At 41.6% G+C, this 22615-nt stretch overlaps 2 protein-coding genes across 11 annotated transcripts in view; one reads left to right on the top strand and one right to left on the bottom strand.

Moving 5' to 3' along the window:
* The window catches only part of ppargc1a (peroxisome proliferator-activated receptor gamma, coactivator 1 alpha), a 589189-nt gene that overhangs the window by 290279 nt on the left and 276295 nt on the right, over window positions 1-22615 (top strand). The gene's annotated exons all lie outside the window — the stretch shown is intronic.
* LOC132404648 (E3 ubiquitin-protein ligase BRE1A-like) overlaps window positions 1-22615 on the bottom strand; it is a 142353-nt gene that overhangs the window by 84803 nt on the left and 34935 nt on the right. For 5 of the 9 annotated variants that reach the window (XR_009515623.1, XR_009515626.1, XR_009515628.1 and 2 more), the window contains exon 2: window positions 19909-20009. The exons of the other annotated variants lie outside the window; for them this stretch is intronic. The gene's annotated coding sequence lies outside the window, so the exon portion shown is untranslated. The remainder of the gene's footprint in view (window positions 1-19908; window positions 20010-22615) is intronic. 9 annotated transcript variants of the gene reach the window in all.

The following is a 22615-nucleotide window of genomic DNA, read 5'->3' as shown; positions in this document are numbered from 1 at the left end:
TGATATGAGATGGACTTTTAGGTCTTAACAGTATTTCATGATTAATATGGTATTGCATGAGAGACATGCCACAGCGAAAAGCAGTTAATAGAACTACAACACCAATGCCTATTATTATCATGCCTACAAGTTCCCACATTGCCTTGACTATGGAAGCTGGATGTCTGCCGAGTTGTGTTCTGTGCTGCAAGGCCAACAACAACGCAGGAGTGCCAGAGAAATGGCACTATGTTAATAGTAAACTCAGGGCTAGAAATTCATGCATGAAAATAGGTGTTAAAATGGTGCTGTACAGAGTAATGATTTTCCATTGCTTAAGGGGATTGAAAACCATTGGTGCACTCTGTTCAAAGTTCCATGTAACTATAATTAACTTTGGAACTGGAACATGAACTGTGAACTAATCTGTTCAATGCTCTAGCAATGTCAGTAAATATTGCAAGTTTAGTTACTGGCTTTTAGGACCATAGTGCTCAATTATAACTTGAAGTCATGAGACAGCTTTGAGTCAACTAATATGAAATGTGGAGATGAACATTGGGATGGGCATCTTGCTTCTCTGCTCTTGATTTGGAGGATACAGTAAAGGGGTGGAAAGTGAGACATACAGTTTCAGATGTTGGAATCCTCACTAAGTTACATCCAAACACTTGATCCTCCTTTCATGTAGTTGGGAATGTACTCAAACAGAGTGATAAACAATATTTTGTGGTATTCTTAACAGTTATCTTGTAGATGGTAGACTGTGTGTGTTTGTTCTTAATGAAGGCAAACTTGGCATGATTAAATGCTAGAACATTTTATTACTCAACATTGTTCAACACTGAGTACATGTGGCCTGGTCACCATTGAAACTTTCAATTCCAGGTAAACTGCCAGCATTGTCCACTGGGAACTGAAGTTCTTTATTAGTAGGCAGCTGTTGATCCCAGGGCATCATGGGTATGTGCCTCTGGTGGACTGTCTTCTCCAGGGTGCAAGTCTGGGCGGGAAGATTTGAAGAACCGACTGTTGCCCATGCAGTGGGATCCCCCTCTCCATATCACTGATGTAGTCCAAGGGAAGGGAAAGTACCATTACAACTTGGCATCACTGTCGTCACAGAGGTTGCCCGAGTGAAGTTGTAAATAATATCAAACTGCATTAGGGACCCTGGCTCCAGAATTCTTCCTTGGGTTTACTCCTTTCCCTTGGGTGGGTATGGCTACAAGGCAGTGGAGGTTTGAAATCAGGGTTTTCCTTCTGTTAGGTGGGCTGCCATCCAAGGCTGACGAGCCCCACCTGCCCATCTTTATTATACACACACACACACACACATAATAACACATCCTTAAAAAAACAAAGACAATACTATGTCCCCATAAACCTGCAATGAACAATAATCCTTTCCAACAAAGATATCTACATACTTTAGCCAGACCCTTTTTCACTCAACAACTTTCAATCTGTCTCTGAGGTGGTTTAAAGATCTTTTTTGGTCTGCTGAAAGTCTCCACAGGTGTATTGCTTATATATGGTATGTTAATATTTGTGTCTTTCTGAGAAATCTGATCAACAAGTTTGTTTCTTTCACATCTTTCAAGATCCTATCTGTTTGTCTCTGATTTGGATCTTGCTGTTTGACCAAAATTAGCTCCACCTGCCCTAAAATGGAGCACTGGACTGCATCCATGTGATCAGTGGGTCTTTGCACAAACTCCAACTGATTCTGTCTCAATTCACAGAGCTCCGTCTGTTGACTGCATTTCGTCAATAACAATTCTGGTTGGTTGTGTTGAGCTGTTGCAGTTGTTTTGACTTTGGACCTACTCATCTTCCTTATTTTTAAATTTTTTCTCTTAAAATTCAGAGAGGATCATGGAGATATTTTTGATTTCCAGTCTTTAACTGGAAGTCGATGAAAGGTGGATTTTGAACCAAAGCTGCATGATGTGGAAGCAATACTTGTGACTTCTTCATAAAGATCATTCAATTCAGCACTGGTGTCCTGATTATCATGCTTCTGTAGCTGGTACGGTTGCCTATGGAAGGTGGAATTCTTGTGCTTGACTTGCATAACCTCTCTGGAGCTCTTATGGAAGCTGTTACGAGTTTCTTGAGTAACATCAGGTAAGCATGCAAGCCACTCAAAGACATCTGTGTACTCTCCTGTGAGTGAACTGTGGTCATGTTTGGTCTGTGAAGCCATTATGAGAGGCTTGAGAGCTTTGTAATTATCCATCAATAACAGATCTACCTGGGCTCTGGCATCAAGCTTGAATGGAATTGCTGTCTCATTCAGTCACTGGAACAATCCATTCTGTTTCACCAACACCAGCAGTCTGTAGGGAATCCTCAAAGACTTCCTTCATTTCTTCAACAACCATATGCACCTTTCTCTTGGTAGACCCAGCTTTACAGCACATTACAAAATGATTCTTATTACAGGACTTTCTATAAGCAGGGCATGCCTTTAGAAGGTGACTACCTCCAGATTTGCTGTTTGAGCCTTCTTTTTGCTTTGCTGTTACTTAGGGAAATGCTTTCTGCTCCGCTCCTCTGTTTTTACAGTATACACTGTTATTTCTGTCCTGTATAGCTTCTTAGCTTGTACTTGTGCCATTTCTGCTGCCCTACACATACCTTTTTCTTGGCCCCTTAGCTCCCAGTGGAGCACAGGCCATCAATGTCCTCCTGTCTTTATTATCCTCTGTTCTGAGCCACTTTCTCGAGAGTGGATCAGGAGTAACCCCATCATTTAATTTCAGCCTTGACATCTCTCCTCCATGTGTTCTTTGGATGTCCCTTTTTCCTCTTTCTTTGGGGATTCCATTTTAATGCCTGCTTGGTGATGTTGTTGGTTGGCTTCCTTAAGGTGCCATTTCTATGGATTGCTGGTTGGTGTTTTCCCACAGTGTCTGGTTGGTTACTTTGTCAGAGTATCTGATGTTTAGCATTCATGTCAGGCACTGGTTGATAAAAATCTGCAGATCTTGTAATGTCTTCTTTGTTGTCATCCAGGTTTCAAAGCCAGATAGGAGCATTATTTTAAGATTTGAGTTAAGATTATGACTCTGGATGTCCACACTTTAAGATGTTGAAACATACTCTTGCCTTGTTGATCCTGGTTTGACATCCTCATCTGTTCCACCATGTACACTCACAATGTTTCCAAGATAGACAAAGGAAGTCACTACTTCTAGGGCTGTTTCTCTATGGGTCTATTGCTAGTGCAGTTTACCTTTATTGCTTCCATTTTATTTACATTTGGTCTTAGACCCAGCATGGTGGAGTTAGGGGTAAAAGGTGTTGATTTTTCTTGCATCTGTTATTTTGAGCTAGACAGTAGGGCAATGTCATCTGCAAACCCTAGGTTATCAATTTGCCTCCCCAGAGTCCACTGGATTTCACCTAATTTTTTACTTGTCTGTTTCATAATCCCACAAAGCCCTGAAATTTAATTTCCCTCAGGTGGCTCTCCAAATTCCTTTCAAAGTCTTTACAAGCAATAAATTCCAGCTTGACACCATTCCCAGCATAAGAAAGTCATATCTTCTTCCATTCTTTATCTTACCATCCTTTTCTTTAAAGCAGCCACTAATGGTGGTTTATTTCTGTTTGCCCTCTCTAAACCCATCATGATCTTGAAGACCAAACAAATTGCAGGAACAGGTTCCAATAGGAACAGGAAATGAGCCATCAAACATCCCTGCTTTACCCCAGTGTTGACATTAAAGTTTTCTGACAGTTTTCCCACATGTAAGACTTTGTATGATATATTGTTGTAGGAGTTCCTGATGATATTGATAAATTTCTGCAATATTCCATAATGTTTCATAATTTTCCATAGATTGTTTCTGTCTAAGCTAGCGAAGGCTTTCTTGTCGTCGATGAAGTTGATGTAGAAGGAAGTATTCCATTCAATTGGTTGTTCTATAATTATTCTTAAGGTAGCTATCTGGTCTGTGCAGGAGTGAGTTTTCCTGAAGTCTGCTTACTGGTCCTTCAATGTTGTGCCAGCAGCTTGTTGAAGGTGTTACAGAACCTTTCTGACCATAGACATTAAGGATATACCTCTGTAGCTTTTAGTCTTGTAGGTCACCCTTCTTTGGGAGCTTCATTATGTGACTTTCCTTGCACTCTTATAGCACCTCTTCATTGTCCCAGATGTTACAGAACGTGGTGTATAGGATACATGCCAAAAGTTTAAGATCTGCCTTTAGTGCCTCTGGGCTTGTTGCTTTTCTTGACTTTAGGCTCTTGATTGCCTGTATGATTTTTTTCTTTGATGGCCTGGCACAGTTGACTTCCAAATCTGATGGTGCTTATAGAATTAAAGGAAATTCTGGAGGGGGTGTCTGTTCAAAAGCTCATTGAAGTGCTGTGCCCAATGTTGGAACTATTTGTTTTCTTTAGTTTGGATGTTGATCTGGTTGAATTTGCCAGCTAGTTTCTTCATATCATATAGTTCTTTCATACTCCCATTCGCTGAGGCTTCCTTTCCTTGGGATGCAAGAGTGTTTTTGTACTCTCTCCTGTCCCTCTTGATGTTTCTCCATACGTCCTTGAGCAGCTTGTCATATTTGCTCTGTGCTTCCATTTTCTCATTCCCAGCTCTGCTTCTATTGCATTTTTCTTTTAGTATTCTCCTCTTGTTTTTTCCCGGTGCAGTCCACTCCTTATACCCAAATGTCCTTTTTCCCAGCACTACCTCTCAAATTTACTTTATTGTCTCTTTGATAGCAGTCCATTCGTCTTCAATATCGAGGTCCTCAAGTGCCAGGAACCTGTTGGAAAGTGTAAGGGCAAATCTCTGAACTGTTTCTTTGTCTGTCAGGTAGCTCACATTGTACTCCAGTCACTGGTTGGGTGGTGTACAGTTTCTTTTTAGCCTCATCTGTACTCATCTGTTGCATACATGGTTGGTCTGGTTCTCTTGTTGCCTTGTGTATCAAATAAATCCTCATTTCCGTTCATTTCTCCGAGACCTTGTTTCCCCATCACCTGTTCATATCCTCCATTATCTCTGCCTATTTTGGCATTGAAATTTCCCATGACAATGGTCAGGTCTTTTTACTTCCCTCAGCTGATGACTCCACTGTATACATTATAGAACTAATCTTTGTCTTCTTCATTTAGCATCACTTGCTGCTGCGTTATATTGGATAACTTGAGCTGTTACCTTATGCTTGGTTTTAATGCTAGCAGTGATGATTTTGCAACTGATGGCTTCCCATATGTGATCATGGCTCCATGTGCTTCTGGTTTCATCATGAAGGCTACACCCTCTGTATATGCTGTATCATTGCTCTGATGGCCTAAAAAGATGACTTTTATCCCATCTGTAAGTTGAGTCTCTCCAGATGACATCCAAGAATTGATAGTTTCTACCTTTCCATCTCATTTGCTATGATAGTGGGATTTCCTGCCTGGTACATGGTTCTCACTTTCAAGGTACTCATGGTAGATATGGACTTTGGTGACAAAAGAACTGTTAGCTGTGCATGATCCGAATTGCTTTCCCTGCACTGTGTCATGTGCTCACTCAATGATGAGCCTCTTCTCACAAAGCTGGTTGGTGTTCATCAATGTTTCTGTATTTCATTGTATCTACTGAACAGGGGATTGGCCTATGTATCTCCAATGTCTCATAGTCTAAGCTAAAGGATTGTCAATTTTGACCCTGTCCTTATTTTCTCATTTGCAAGATGAAGTATTGCCTGCCAGACCAACGCTTATTGTCTATCAGTAATTACCTGAAATACAATACTGTAGAGTTGCCTTATTGAATTGCTACCATCTTCTGTGCAGGGCCTCCCACATGCTCTTGTATGATAGCATATTGCAGCATTTAGAGCCATCAGTGATGAAAGACTGGTGATATGTTCCCCAACCTTGTAGCGACCAGATGGCAACATTTTCATGGAGACTTGTTTGTCAGTATTTGAATGAGTATTTATAAATGAGCTGAATGCAAAAAAAAAGACTGTTGTAGAATTGGAATGTTTAAGATGAATGAAAAACTTAGACAGAAATGACCAATTTCCTTTGGTGTGGATATCTAGTACAAGGGTATGATTTTAAAATTAGAGCTAGCACATCACATTTATGCAAGAGGTCATGAAAATTTGCAGATTTGCTTGGAAGAGTTATTGAAACTAGATGAATTAAAATCTTCAGAACTAAGGTGGGTCAATTTTTGTGTTCAGCAAAAACATTGAGGATTACAGCAGTTAAGGTAGGAGATGCAGGGAGGTGTGAAGTTGAGGTATAGATACAATAGTTAGGAAATTCACATCACTGGTGCTTAGTTTCCAGTATCTCAAATGTGTTTTTTTTTTAAATAGAATGTAATTGCAGAGGTTTCCAGATAGAATTGTACCCCAAAATTCAAACAGGTATTACCACTCACAAACCCATCAGATTGTTTCTCCCATGTCAGAACATGAGAGATGCTGCAGATGCTGAAAGTTCAGAGCAGCACACACAGAACTCAGCTTGTCAGGCTGCATCTATGGGAATGAGTAAACTGTTGACATTTTGAACCAGAATCCCTCATCAGGACTGGAAAGGAAGGGAAAAGATGCCAGATTAAGATGGGGGGTGGGGGAAGGAGGACAAGCTAAAAGGTAATAGGTGAAGCCATGCAAATGGGGGAGTGGGATGAAGTAAGAAGATGGGAGGTGATAAGTGGAAAGGGCAAAGGGTTGCAGTGAAAGGAATCTGATAGAGAGTGGATCATGGGAGAAAGGGAAGGAGGAGGAGCCCCAGGAGGAGATAATGGGCAGGTAAGGAGAAGAACTAAGATGCCAGAGTGGGGAAATGAAGATGAGGGAAATGGGAAGGGAAGAAACTAACCAGAAGTTGGACAAATCGCTGTTATATACATGCCATCAGGTTGGAGGCTACCTAGATAGAATATGAGGTGTTGCTCCTCCAACCTGAGAGTGGCCTCAATGTGGCAGAAAAGGAGGCCATGAACCAACAAAGCAAATTTTAATTCCAATCCCCATTCCCATCCAGGAAGTGGAAGGGGGCAAAGGATCAGGTACTTTACCTGCATCACGCTCAGTGCTGGATCACACCTTGGAATTCATCACGGTAGAGTGTGGCTAGAATGTAGTAACGCTGCTGGCCCATTACCAATATTTGAAAGACGAGTTATCTATCTGGGAAATGCTCTCTGGTCTCATCACTGAGTTGACAAGAGTCTGGTGGAACAACTCTCCAGTTCATCTGCTGGAACCTCATTTCAGATCCCAGAACCATTTCAGGCTGTAGGACCTTCATCAACAATGCCTCCAGAACCCTTGCAGTTAGGGAGAGCTCCCTTGACCCTCACACCACCCCCTCCCCAGGAGTGTGAATGTATATGGAGAAACAGCTTGTTCACTTACTGCGGAGCCGCCGATCATCCACACATCAAATGCCCACTGCATCTGGGGAAGTGCTACAACCAGGTAGGCACAAGGTGCCTTCTATCTGGTAATCTCACCCCCTCGGGCCCTTTCTTTCAATCACTTCACACCACTCCCATTCTCTGCCTTCCAAACCCCTCTGGATCTTTTGTGGGAGAACTGGATGCATCTGTCTCCGGTGCTGGGGCCATCCTGTCCCTGCGAAGACTAGATGGGAAGACACACCTTTGTGCCTTCTTCTCATGCACATTCAACTCTACATAGCACCTTTATGGAGTAGGAGACCGAGAGTTAATAATCATCAAATGGGCCTTGGATGAATGGAACACCGAATCCTTTCTGATGTGGATTGACCACCAGAACCTCATACCCATTCAACAGACTTGCCAACTCAACCCATGTCAAGTCCGCTGGGTCCTTTTCTTCGAGCAATTCAACTTCATCATCTCCTATTGACTCGGCTTCATAAACACTAAGTGGACACCCTGTTATGACAGTTGAGCCCAGCTGAAATGGAGATCAACCCCCAGCCCATCATTCCATCCTTCCAGATCCTCACCCCAATCACCTGGGACCTTGAAAACCAGATCTGCCAGGCCCTACAGCATGAGCCTGCTCTGGCTGACGCACCTGACAACTGCATGTGTGTTCTGGCACTCTAAGTGGGCCCACTCCTCACTCCTCTTTGACCATCCAGGCGACAAATGGACTGGATTATGTTGAATGCTGGTTCTGCTCACCTGCCACGATCGCAGATGTACATCAGTTTGACGCTGCCTGCCCTCAATGTGCCCAGTCCAATTCCTCCATCTAGTGTCCCTATGTGGGTAATGTCCTCCAGGACATTGTATTGAACTGGTGCCCACTGTTCATCTCCCACTTCTGGTGAGCTATCTTCTCCCTCCTCCACACCTCATTGAGCTTGTCCTCTGGCTTTCACCTGCAGACCAAACGACAGTCAGAAAGAGCCAGTTGGCAAGTGGAGTTGTTTCTGCAATGCTTTGCCACCTTTGACCTTCCCACATGGAAGAAGTATCTGTTCTGGGGTGAGCTGCCCCATATTCTACACACTATCTCTACTACAGGTATGTCACCCTTTGAAGTGCTTTATAGATACCAACCCCTGTTGTTCCCTGCCGAGGAGCCAGTGATGGGCCCTCTGCCTGGACCCTCATTGGCTGATAGAATGCATGGAAAAGGGCATGGAGGACCATTCCAGCTGCTCACAGTGCCTACTGCTGCCAGGCTAACCACCATCAGCACCCATCCAGATTTCTCTGGATAGGAGAATGTGTCTGGTTGTCCACCCAAGATCTACTTATGTACATCAACTCCTGCAAGCTGTCACCTCGGTTCATTGGTCTCTTCAAGATTACCCGTTGCATCAACCTCGTCTCAAGCTGCCACAGTACATCAGGATTACATTTATGTTCCACATGTCCTGCCTCAAGCCCTTTGACTATGAATTGTTTAGCTCACCTGAGCTTGCACCTCCAGGCTGGGATGTTGGAAGGTGGTCCAGTGTGCACGGTTTGCTGGTTGATGGAGTCATGTCATAAAGCTCAAAATAAGTTGTATTATCTAAGTGCATACTGTGCCTATAAAAAGTATTACCTGCCTTGGAAGTTTTCATTTTTTTGTTTTATAACACTGAATAATAGTGGATTAAGTTTGGCTTTTTTGACACTGATCAACGGAAAAAGACTTTCATTGGATTGAGTCTCTATCAGCTTTGCACATCTGGACACTGCAATTGTTCCCCATTCTTCTTTACAAAACTGCTCAAGCTCTGTCAGATTGCATGGGGATTGTGAGTGAACAGCCCTTTTCACATCCAGCCACAAATTCTCAATTAGACTGAGGTCTGGACTCTGATTTGGCTACTCCAGGAAATTAACTTTGTTGCTTTTAAGCTGTTCCTGTGTAGCTTGGAGTCATTGTCTTGCTGGAAAACAAATCTTCTCCCAAGTCGCAGTTCTCTTGCAGACTTGCATCAGGTTTTCCTCCAGGATTTCCTTGTATTTTGCTGCATCCATTTTACCCTCTACCTTCACAAGCCTTCCAGGGCCTGCTGCAGTGAGGCATGACTCAGCCAACACCATGATTCATGTTAGGGATTTTGTGTTTCTGATGATGTGTGGTGTTTGGCTTACACCAAAGATTGCATTTAGTCTGATTGTCAAAGAGCTCAATTTTGGTTTCATCAGACCATAGAACCTTTCACCTTACTTCAGAGTCTCCCGCATGCCTTCTGGGAAACTCTAGCTGAGATTTCGTGATTTTTCAGTAGTGGGTTCCTCTTTGCCACTCTCCCATAAAGCTGTGATTGGTGAAGCACCTGGGCAACAGTTGTATATGCAGCCTCTCCCATCTCAGCCACTGAAATTTGTAACTCCTCCAGAACTGTCATAGGTCTCTTGATGGCCTCCCTCACTTGTCCCACTTCTTGCACAGTCACAGTTTTTGAAGATGACTTGTTCTTGGCAGATTTATGGCGGTACCAAATTCTTTTCATGTCATGATGATTGATTTAACTATACTCCAAGGGATAGTCAGTGACTTGGAAATTTTGTTGTATCCATCTCCTGGCTTGTGCTTTTCAATAACCTATTTGCAGAGATGCTTGGAATGTTCTTTTGTCTCCATGGTGTAGTTTTTGTCAGGATACTGACTCATCAGCAATTGAACCTTCCAGATGCAGGTGTACTTTTACTACAATCAGTTGAAACACCCTGACTGCACACAGGTGATCTCCAATTAACTAATTATGTGATTTCTAAAACCAATTGGCTGCATCAATGATGATTTGATGTGTCATATTAAAAGGGGTGAATACTCAAGCAATCAATTATTTTGTGTTTTGTATTTGTAATTAAGTTTGATCATTTTGTAGAGATTTGTTTCACCTTGACATAAAAGAATCTTTTTCTGTTGATCAGTGTCAAAAAAAGCCAAATTAAATCCGCTGTGATTCAATGCTGTAAAACAATAAAACATGAACATTTACAAGGGGGAGGGGTGAATACTTATTAAAGGCACTGTATATGTCACCTATATGTCACCATCTACAATCCTGAGATTCATTTTTCTGCAGGCATACTGAGCAAATCATAGAACAGGAACTATAACAGTATCAATGAAAGATCAACTAGAGTGTAGATAAATGCAAATATAAATCAATGGCAATAAATAATGAGAACATGATAAAGTGAGTTAATTGGTTGTGGGAACATCACAATGGATGAGCAAGTGAGTGTTGTTATCTCTTTTTGGTCAAGAGCCTGATGGTTGTGGGGTAGTAAATGTTGAACTTGGTGGTGCAAGTCCTGAGGCTCTTGTCCCTTCTATCTGATGGCAGCAGCAAGAAAAGATCATGGCCTGAGTGGTTGGGACCTTTAATGATGGATGCTGCTTTCCAAAGACAGTGTTTCATGCAGATGTTTGTAATTGTTGAGAGGGCTTTTCCATTGATGTACTAGGAATCCACCGCCTTTTGTATGATTTTCCTTTCAAAGTCATTGGTGTGTGCATATCAGGCTACGACACAGCCAGTCAACACATTCTCCACTATACATAAAGAGAAGTTTGTCAAAGTTTTAAATGTCAAGCTGAATCTCTGCAGACTCCTAAGGAAGTAGAGGCATTGCCATGCTTTCTTTGCAATTGCACTTACAGGACACTGGGTCTAGGATAGATTCTCTGAAATAGTAACACCCAGGAATTTAAAGTGCTAACCCTCTCCAACTCTGATCCTCTGATGAGTACTTGGTCATGGATCTTTTGCTTCCCTCTCTTGAGGTCTACAATCAGTTCCTTGGTCTTGCTGACATTGAGTGAGAGGTTTGTTGCTCTGATACCACTCTGCCAAATTTTGAATCTCTCTCCCATATGCTGATACACCACCACTTTCGATTTGGCTCACCATAGTGGTGGAATTAGCAAACTTAAATATTGTATTGGATCTGTGCTCAGCCTCACAGTTATAAGTGTAAAGCAACTAGAGCAGGGGGCTAAGCACACAGCCCTGTGTGCACCTGTGCTGATGGAGATCATGGGGGAGATATTGTCGCTAATCAGAACTGACTAGGGTTTACAAGAGAGAATATCCAGGATCCAATTGCACAAAGAGATATTGAGGCCAAGGTCTAGGAGCTTATGGGTTAGTTTGGAGTGCATGATGGTATTAAATGCTGAGCTGTAATTGAAAAAGACCACCCTGATGCATGCACCTTTGCTGTCCAGGTGTTCCAGGGTTGAGTGAAGAGCCTATCAGATGGCATCTGCTGTAGACCTGTTGCTCTGGTTCAAAATGGAGCAGATCCAAGTCACCTCACAGTCAGGGGTTGATATGTTTCATCACCAGCCTCTCAAATGCTTCATCACTGTAGATGAAAGTGCAACTGTGTGCTATTAATTGATGCAGGTCATCATCTTCTTGGGCACTGGTATAAATGAAGACTGCTTAAAGCAGGTGGGTACCACACATTGCTGAAGTGAGAGGTTAAAGATCTCAGTGAACCAGCCAGTTGGTCAGCACAGATTTTTAGTACATGGCCAGGTAGCTAGTCCAGTCCAGATGTTTTCCTTAGATTCACCCTCCTGAAGAAGCATGTCAGCTTTAGATACTGATATCAAAGAATCATTGGGAAATCTGGTTCATGATGGTCTTCCATGTTCTGATGGTCAAAGTGAGCCGTGCTACAGCTGTCGAGCATCCCTCATTGATTCAAGTTTGATCTGTAATCCTCATTTCACCCATGAGATGGGTTTCTGGAGATGATACCTGCCCTTCTTGTAGCTTTCTTGGTCTCCGGACTTAAATGCCTCTGGTGTGGCCCTCAGCAAATTTCGGATCTCATGGTTCATCCAGAGCTTCTGCTTGGTGTAGACTCTGAATGATTTAGTGGGGACACACTCATGTGCCTATTCCTTTTTTGTGGGGCGAGCATGGATTTAGGGGTTGATGATGGTGCTGCAGTTCTTTTCTTTCTTGGTTTCACTATGTTGGAGTAGGATTTCAAAGTTGTATACTTTGGTAATAAATGAACCTTTGAACTCATCTACTTGTTTTAATTAAGTCAGTTACAACCATAGTGAATTCATTCAGATCTCTGGATAAATGCTTGAAAATAGTCCAGTCCATTGACTCAAAGCAATCCTGTAATCATTCCTCTGCCTCCCGCAACCACCTCTTAGTTGTCCAGATCTCTGCAACTTTGCTTTTTGGCTCTGCCTGTATGCAGGTAGGAGGAGACTGACAAGTGATCTGATTTACCGGAATGCAGTCTGGGCATTCCTTATCTTAGTGGTCTAGTATGTTGGGACCTTTGGTGCCACAGGTTATGTGCTGGTGACAATTGGGCGGGGACCATAAAATACTGGAGCAGAATTAGGGCACTTGACCCATCGAGTCTGCTCCAACATTTTATCATAGCTGATCTATTTTTCCTGTCAGCCCCAATCTCCTGCCTTTTCGTATCCCTTCATGCTCTGACCAATCAAGAATCTATCAACCTATGCCTTAAAAATACATAAAGATTTGGCCTCCACCTCTGCATGTGGCAATGAATTCCACAGATTCACCACTCTCTTACTAAAGAAAGTTAATTCTAAAAAGATGCCAGTCCCCATCTGGATCATCATGGGCCATTGCTGGCTGTGTGAAGGGGGTTCCCTTCAGGTCTGCTCAGGCAAGTACCTCACAGTCTCCACCCACCTAACAGGAGTCACTTGCCGCTCATTTCCAACTTATCATCTGCAGACTATTTAAACCAAGCTCTCATCCACAATCTATGTTCTCTCATTCAAACCAGCCAGCCTCAACTGGTTACTCCTAGTCTATAGTTACCTTATCATGTTAAGTATCCATTCCCCCTTGTTTTGTGGGCCCTCATGACTTGTTATATTGTGGTTTATTATTGAAATTATTGCTTACTACTAAATGGTCTCCACTGTTCTGCATTTGTGTCAAGCCTCCTCTGCATTTCCTGACAGATGCACATTTTTTCTGTGACTGTGTAGGTTTACTCCTTGTCCCTTGCTTTCCTCTGACATCAAAAACATATGCAGGTTGATAATTTAAATGGCCACAGTTAATTGCTAATAGTTTGTAGATGGATGGACAATTATTGGGAATGTAGAGAGAATGAAATGGTTTTAAGTAGGATTAGTATAAAAATGAGTGCCTGATGTTGGGTGCAGGGTCAGTGAGCTGAAGGGCTTGTTTCTCTTCTGTTTCATGTGACTAAGTGTCAAACCATATAATGCTTTATCAGCTATTTATGGAAAGTTATTTCTTATATCTCCTCTTCTTACTCATTCAGCACAAATTCAAATTGATCAGTCCTTGCCACTAAATTTACACCAGAGAATATATCTGTGTATTACCTTATTTGAATCCTTAATAGTTAAAATAATGTATTATAACTTTTGGGCATTTAGTATCCTTGATGGTGCTCAGCATCAGTATCCTTATCCATTCTATAGTGGCTATTTTCTATATGCACAAAGTGCCTCAAATGTGGCTGCACCACAATGCAAAACAAAAAAAAACCCACAACATGTGTACCCTATGCTATTATTATGAAAGCTAAATTACTTTATATTCGTGAATCTATGAATAATTCCAACCATCATCTCATTGACCCATCCATTTAATCTGTCATGAAAGATTATGCAAATTCCCTGCCCCATCTAGATCCCCTCTACCCCACCACACAACATAATCATAGCAAACTGCTAAATGCTGACCTTATTTTACAGACTACTTTACTCATCCTCAGCTTTCACGAATGGGTTGGATGTGTAATCCCAGCAGTCCAAATGCCATCATATTTCACACAGCATTCAATTACTGCTTTGTGTACCTAGCTTTGTAACCTTCAACTCCTTCCTAATTAGATATTTATCTAACTCTTTATTGAAGATGTTAATCAACGTAGCATTAACTACTTTATCCAGGAATCAATGCCAAATAATTCAGTAATCTGAGGGAGCAACATCCTGATGATTTTACATCTTGCTTCAGGCTAACTTGTTTTATACGAGTCTCCTCTAAATTCTTACTCACAGCATACAATGAATAATTTGTTTCTGTATTTTATTGAATATAGATAATGTAACTTTTCAAAATTTTTTCCCATTATACTAGAAAGTTCAGTGCTGATCTCTGAACTGCCTTCAATGCATAATAGTTTTCTATTAGTGGAAAATAGAATATAGTCTGCAAAGATCTTAAAACAAGACCAGGATATTTCCACAGAGAATGGAGTGTTAGGGTTTAATGACCCCATTTTCTTGGATGGAAGTAAAGTTTTACTTTTACTCAACTCATTTAAAACTTGCGGTATGTCAGCTCTACCAAGAAGCTCAGATTCAACCTGGTGCCATGTGGAGCGTCATATTGCTGAAATTTAGCCATTTGAATTATGAAATGAATAATTTATTCAAAATATATTTATCCAGGTTATTGCAGATACACCTGAAAAATGATTTGCAATTTGTTCCTGTCAAAGAAAGATTGTTGAAAGCTAACTGTCTTGCATCAGCAACTTTGGGCACAGTCTCAAAGCCAGATTTAAATATATGGATGAAGTAGCTGCAGATAGCTCAAGTTTGCAGATTCTGCTGATAATCTGTTTATATCCTGCTATTGACCCCTCTTCCTGACCCAAGTCAGGAACTAGCACAGAATTCTACTCCATAATAATTCCAAGATTGAATAGATGATTACATTTGCCAGAAATATGATCAAAGACTTTTAAAAAAAGTCCACTGTATTTTTCAACAAAGTGTTGCAATAAGTTTCATTGTGCTCATTCGGTGAGCCAGACTACTAGAAGAAATGGGAGACTGAGGAAATGATAGGTAGGAGCTACAGGCAGGTAGTCACCCCTAGGATTCAGGAGGCAGGCAACTGGGTGACTTCAGGAGAAGGGAGGCAAATGGGCAGCCAGTGCTGAGTATCGCTGTGGCTGTTCTCTTCAATAACAAGTATACTACTTTGCATACTGTCGGGGTGGGGGGGGGAGCGGGGGAGGAGCAACAACAACCGCAGAAACCAGGTCTCTGGCACTGACTCTCACTCTGTGGCTCAGAAGGGAAAAGAGGTGAAGAGGACAGCAGTGGTGACAGGAGATTCCATAGTCAGAGGAATAGAGACAAGATTCTGTTGGCACGATAGAGACACCCAGATGGTATGTTGCTTTCCAGTGCCTGGGTCATGGATTTTGTGGATCAGGTTCATGGCATTCTAATGGGGGAGAGTGAGCAGCGAGAACTCTTGGTACATATTGGCACCAATGACCTAGGTAGGAAAGGTGAGAAGCTACTGAAGAGAGATTTTAGGAAGCTAGGTAGAAATCTGAATGGCAGGACCTCTAGTGTAGTAATCTCTAGATTACTGTCTGTGCCACGTATCAGTGAGGGTAAGAAGGATGATTTGGCAGAGGAACTGATGTAGGAGACAGGGCTTCAGATTTCTGGATCATTGGGTTATCTTCTGGGGAAGTTATGACCTGTACAAAAGGGATGGATTGCAACTGAACCCAATATCCTTGCAGGCAGGTTTGCTAGAGCTAAGGGTTTAACTCACATGGCGAGGAATGGGAACTGGAGTAATAGTGCTGTGGATAGGGCAGTTGGTTTAGTGGGGCTGCTAGCAAGGACAGGCCGATGATGGGGTAAAATTGCAGCCAATGGGATCAGTAGCAATGAAAAAAAAGTTGAAAAGGGTGTTGAATACAGGACTGAAGGTGTTATATTTGAATGCACACAGTATATGGAATAAGGTAAATGAACTTGTAGCACAGTTACAGATTGGCATGTATGCCATTGTGAGTATCACTGAATTGTGGCTGAAAGAAGATTATAGCTTGGAGCTTAATGTCCAAGGATACACATTGTATTGAAAGGACAGGCAGGAAGGGAGAGGGGGTGGGGTGGTAGGTCTGTTGGTAAAACATGAAATCAAATCATTAGAAAGAGGTGACATGGGATCAGTAGATACAGAATCATTGTGGGTAAAAATACCCTGATGGGAATTATATATAGACTTCTAAACAATAGCAAAGATGTGGTTAACAAATTGCAATGGAATATAGAAGATGCATGGCAAAGAGGCAATGTTATGGAAGTCATGGGAGATTTCAATTTGCAACTAGATTGGGGAAAATCAGGTTGGTGCTGGATCCAAAGAGGGGGAGAGTGTAGAATGCCTACAAAGTAGCTTTTTAGAGAAGCTCATGGTAGAGCTCACTAAGGGTTCAGTTATTTTGGATTGAGTGTTGAGCAATGAACCAGAATTAATTTGAGAGCTTAAGGTAAAGGAACCCTTAGAAGACAGTGATCATAATATGACAGTATTCACCCTGCAGTTTGAAAAGGAGTAGCTAAAGTCAGATGTATCAGTATTACAATGGAGTATAGGGAATTACAAAGGCATGAGGGAGGGGATGGCTAAAGTTGATTGGAAGGGGACACTAGCAGGTATGACAGCAGAGCAGCAATGTCTGGAGTTCGTGGGAGCAATTCGGAAGGTACAGTATAGATACATCTTAAAGGCATATTTGCTAATGAGAGGGCATATAAAATTAGTGGGAAGTTAGATGATTGGGAAGCATTTAAAAACTAACAGAAGGCAACTAAAAAGTAATAGAAAGGGAAAAGGTGGAATACACAGGCAAGCTAGCAAATAATATTAAAGATGATTCCAAAAGTTTCTTCAGATATATAAAGTGTAAAAGATAGGCAAGAGTAGATATACAGTAGGACTGCTGAAATATAATGCTGGAGAGGTAGTAATGGGGGACAAGGATGTAAAGGGGGTTTCTTTTTTTTTCTTTGTTACTGTTGGGAAAGGGTTTCCTTTTGTTAACTAGCAGGAATGCTAATTTACTGATAACGAGAATGGTATTCCTTTGTAAACCAAATGGGGATTAATGTTCTTTCTTCTGAGTCTGTAAGCTTTTGTTGACGGGCTTTTGGGCAGATCAGCGCGAGGGGGTCGAGAGAGAGGACGCAATGCTCTAAGCTGGGCGAGGATCGGACCCCAAAGGGGGGTCCGAGGCCGGGAGATTCTCCGAGGAGGGGGGGATGAAGCTAGATGTGCTTGGTTGACCAGTCGGAGGGTCCTGAGCTGTTTGGAGAGTCGAGGAGTTCGGAGGGTCCTGAGCTGCGAGTCGAGGAGTTCGGAGGGGATCGAATGGTGGCCAGAAGACTTCAGTAATTGAGCTCCAACGGTTGTGCACGAAGTGGTTTGGACTTTGATGAGTTTGGCGCCTTTTCTTTAATTTTCTCTTCATATATACTGTATCGTTATTAATCACTTAGTTATAGTAACCTTTATAAATTGTACTCATTTAATCGCATATGGTGTACTGTCTGTTTTTGGGCGAGGCGGGGACATCACACAGCATCCACACCAGCTGATTACCCAGTTTGGCGGGGCCGGAGGCTGCTCCCCCTTGACAAGAATGAGCTGAGCGAGCCTGAGGCGACCCAGGGAGTTACAAGGAAATGGCAGACAAAATGAATAAGTATTTTACATCAGTCTTCACTAGCAGTCTGCTGGAGGTTCAAGAGTGTCATGGAACAGAAATGAGTGAAGATACATTACAAGGGAGAAGATGCTTGGGAAATTGAAAAGAGTGAAGGTAGATAAATCACCTGGACTGGATGGTCTACGCCCCAGGATTTTGAAAGAGGGTGCTGAAGAGATCGTGGAAGCATTAGTAATGATCTTTCAAGAATCAATGGATTTTGGCATCATTCTGGAGGACTGGATAATTGCAAATGTCACTCCACTCTTCAAGAAGGGAAAGAGGCAGAAGAAAGAAAATTATAGGCCGGTTAGTGTGTCCTCAGGTGGTTGGAGTTGGTTGTTAAAAATGTTGTTTCAGGGTATGTAGAGGCACGTGATAAAATAGGCTGTAGTCACCATGGTTTCCTTAAAGGAAAATCTTGTCTGACAAATCTGTTGGAATTCTTTGAAGAAATGACAAACGAGAGACAAAGGAGGACTGGCTGTTGTGTACTTAGATTTTCAGAAGGCCTTTGACAAGGTGCTTAACAAGTTACGAGCCCATGGTATTATAGGAATGATAATAGCATGGATAGAGCATTGGCTGATTGGCAGGAGGCAAGGAGTAAGGAAAAAGGAAAGCATTTGCTGGTGACTGTTGGTGTTCCCAAGGGTCTGCGTTGGGACTGCTTCTTTTTATGTAATGTGTCAATGACTTGGATAATGGAATTGATGGTTTTGTGGTCAGGTTTGTAGACGATATGAAGATAGTTGGAGGGGCAGGTAGTGTGGAGGAAGCAGGCTTCAGAGGGAAATAGACAGATCATGAGGTTGGGCAAAGAAGAGTCAGGTGAAATACAATGTCAGGAAGTATATGGTCATGCACTTTGGTAGAAGAAATAAAAATGTAAACTATTTTCTAACTGGAGAGAAAATTCTAAAATCTGAGGTGAAAAGGGATTTGGCAATCCTCATGCAGGATTCTCTAAATGTTAATTTGCAGTTTCAGTCAGTGGTGAGGAAGGGAAATGAAATGTTTGCATTCATTTTGAGAGGATTAGAACTTAAAAGCAAAGATGTAATTTTATGGCTTTATAGGGCACTGATGAGGCATCACTTGGAGTATTGCGAGCAATTTTGGTCCCCTTATCTAAGAAAGGATGTGCCGACGTTGGAGAGGATTCAAAGGAAGTTAACAAAAATGATTCCAGGGTTAAAAAGCTTATCATACAAGGAGTGTTTGATAGCTCTGGGCTTCTACTCATTGGAATTCAAAAGAATACGGGGGAATCTCATTGAAACCTATCAAATGTTGAAAGGCCTCGATAGAGAGGATGTTTCCTATGGTGGGGGAGTCTAAGCTCAGAGGACACAGCCTCGGAATAGAGGGGCGTTCATTTTGAACAGAGATGATGAGGAATTTCTTTAGCCAGAGAGTGATGAACCATTTGGAATCACCACAGGCGATTCTGGAAGCCATGTCATTGGGTATATTTAAGACAGAGGCTGATTACTCAAGGCATGATGGGTTATGGAGAGGAGGAAGGAGTTTGGTGCTGAGAGGGAAAAGGATCATCCATGATGAAATGGTGGAGTAGACTTGATAGGCCAAATGGCCTAATTCTGCTCCTATATCTCATGGTGTTACGGGTTTATGGTCTTAAAACCATAAGCAGCCAAAGCAGTCTGCTTGTTTTCTTTCCACTATCAGAGTTCTGCTAATAGTTTTAAGAACTGTTTTTTCAAGCTGTGGCATCTCTAGTTAAAAGTCTTCAATGATTTTATTTTAAATATATTACTTCTTGAGTTGTAGTCATCACGACAGGGAACATACTGTTGTTAGTAGAGTTACATAAAATTATACAAGGCATAGATAAGGCAGCCAGAATCTTTTTCCCAGAGTGTGAATATCAAGTCGATGAGTACATACATAGGATTAAGATGAGAGGAAAGAACTTTAGTTTTATTTTGAAGAGTTTGGCTTATTCTTACCTGGAACTCACTGCCTGTGGAGGTGGTGGAATCAGATAGTCATTATGTTTAAGAGGCGTTTAGATGAGGCAGTTAAATGGAGTAAACATAAGAACGCTGACCTAATGCAAACAAATGGGAGATTGTAAAAAGGTAAAATGATGGGCATGAACAAGGAAGACCTATTTCTGTGCTGTTGGACTCCATGGTTCTATGATACAATTATCTATATATTGATTCAAATCTGATAGAAGAACTCAATTAGCTGGTATTTTATTTAACAAGCTTTTGTTTTATTTCAAAATTTAATCTAATTCTAGTCATAGCTTAAAACCATTCATCCTAGAATGGGTACAAAATAGTAGGAAGCTATTCAGTCCATTATGTCTACACCGGCTCTCAAGAATAATTCATTATTCAGAGTGCATTAGCATTTTGAAGGTTATGATGGCCAGTGTGAAGACCTGATTATTTGGGAAAAGAGAGCATTAAAAATTGAATGGTCATTCAGAAGGAAAGTTAGTCACAAGATTTAGTTGCATCACTATAATTTGGAAAAGTTAATTGTTTAATTAATTTTTGTCTCATATTATGGATATGACTACAACAATTGTTGAGCATATTGTAAGGATAGAGCAGCCCAAGGAAATTCAGGTACTATGAAATACAATACCCTGGTGTATACTAAAGTAGCGTTACTTATCTGGGCTTGGTGAAAGATCAGAGTAGAGTTAGATTCAGATTTAGCAAGGAAATCTGGATCCACAAAGACTGGGAGCACATGCAAAAAGTCACTGGATGTCATCTCACGTTAGAGATTCAAAGATTTAAAGTACATTTATTATCAAAGTATGTATACAGTATGCAACCCTGAGATTTATCCTCCTACAAGCAGCCATGAATCAAAGAAACACCATGGAACCCATTCAAAGAAAACATCAAACATCCAACAACACAGAAATAAAAGATCAATGTGAGCAAGCAGCAAAAAGCAATTGAATAACATACCAAATATTAAACATCAAATCATAGTATCCTCAATATGGTCTAGTAGTGTACAGTTCAGTTCAGTTCAGTCTAGCACTGTCGTTCATTGACAAGAGCTGTTATGTGCCAAAATGCTCCAATGAAATTGTGCAAAATTGCAATGGAAGAGTAAGCAGAATCCAGAAGCACATGTAACATGAGCTGCAGGGTCCTCCAAAAATGTGTCTACGGCCATGAGTCACAAAGATCAAGCCTTGCATTGTGGAACCAAAGAGTCACATAACTGCGTATGATGTAATGTGGGACCAAAAACTGGCTGGAAAAACTCGGCAGGAAAGACAGTATATGTGAAAATAAAAGAATTAACTTTAAGATTGGAGATATTTCAGCATCAACTGTCTCATGGTCTTCTCAGGTTACTACGATGAGTTCTGAAAGAGACAATATTGGAGATTGTGGTGGCACTAAGAATGATCTTTCAAAGATCATTGGAATCTGACATGGTGCCAGAGGACTGGAAAATTGCAAATGTCACCCCACTCTTTAAGAAAGGAGGAAGGCAGCAGAAAGGAAATTATAGACTAGTTAGCCTGACCTCAGTGGTTGGAAAGTTGTCAGAGTCAATTGTTAAGGTGATGGAGTACTTGGTGACATAGGACAAGATAGTACAAAGTCAGCATATGAGGGCAAATCCTGCCTGACAAACCTGTTGGAATTCTTTGAGGAGGTTATAAGTAGGATAGATAAAGGGGATACAGTGGATGTTGTACATTTAGACATTTGGAAGATCTTTGACAAGGTGCCACATGTGAGGCTGCTTACCAAGTTAAGAGCCCATGATATTACAAGAAATTTACTAACGTGGTTAGAGCATTGGCTGATTGGTAGGAGGGAGCGAGAGGGAATAAAAGGATCCTTTTCTGGTTGGCTGCCAATGACTAGTGGTGTTCTAAAAGGGTTGGTGTTGGGACCACTTCTTTTTATGCTGTATATAAATGATTTAGATGATGGAATAGATGGCTTTGTTACCAATTTTGCAGATGATACGAAGATTGGTGGAGGGACAGGTGGCATTGAGGAAACAGGTAGGATTCAGAAGGACTTGGACAGATTGGGAGAAAGGGCAAGAAAGTGGCAAATGAAATACAGTGTTGGAAAGTGCATGGTCATGCACTTTGGTAGTAGAAATAAATGCGCTGACTATTTTCTAAATGGGGAGAAAATCCAAATATCTGAGATGCAAAGGGACTTGAGAGTCCTTGTGCAGAGCACCCTAAAGGTTAACTAGCAGGTTGAGTCGGTGGTGAGGAAGGCAAATGCCATGTTAGCATTCATTTCAAGAGGTCTAGAGTACAAGCCCAAGGATGTGATACTGGGGCTTTATAAGGCACTGGTGAGGCCTCACCTTGAGTATTTTGAAAAGTTTTTGGCTCGTCATTTTCAAAAAGATGTACTGACATTGGAGTGAGTCCAGAGGAGGTTCACAAGGATGATTCCAGGAATGAAAGGGTTATCACACGAGGAATGTTTGATGGCTCTGGGTCTGTACTTGCTAGGATTCAGAAGGATGGGGGGGGGGGGTGTTCTCATTGAAACCTTTCAACTGTTGAAAGGCCTAGACAGAGTAGATGTGGAAAGGTGTTTCCTTCCCATGGTGGGAGAGTCTAGGACAAGAGGGCACAGCCTCAGGATAGAGGGACACCCTTTCAAAACAGATATGTGGAAAAATTTCTTTAGCTAA

This window comes from Hypanus sabinus, chromosome 14 (genome assembly GCF_030144855.1).
Source record: "Hypanus sabinus isolate sHypSab1 chromosome 14, sHypSab1.hap1, whole genome shotgun sequence".
NCBI classification, from domain to species: domain Eukaryota; kingdom Metazoa; phylum Chordata; class Chondrichthyes; order Myliobatiformes; family Dasyatidae; genus Hypanus; species Hypanus sabinus.
The sequence above is the reverse complement of the archived record's forward strand: the minus strand, read 5'-3'. Positions and strand labels throughout refer to the sequence as shown.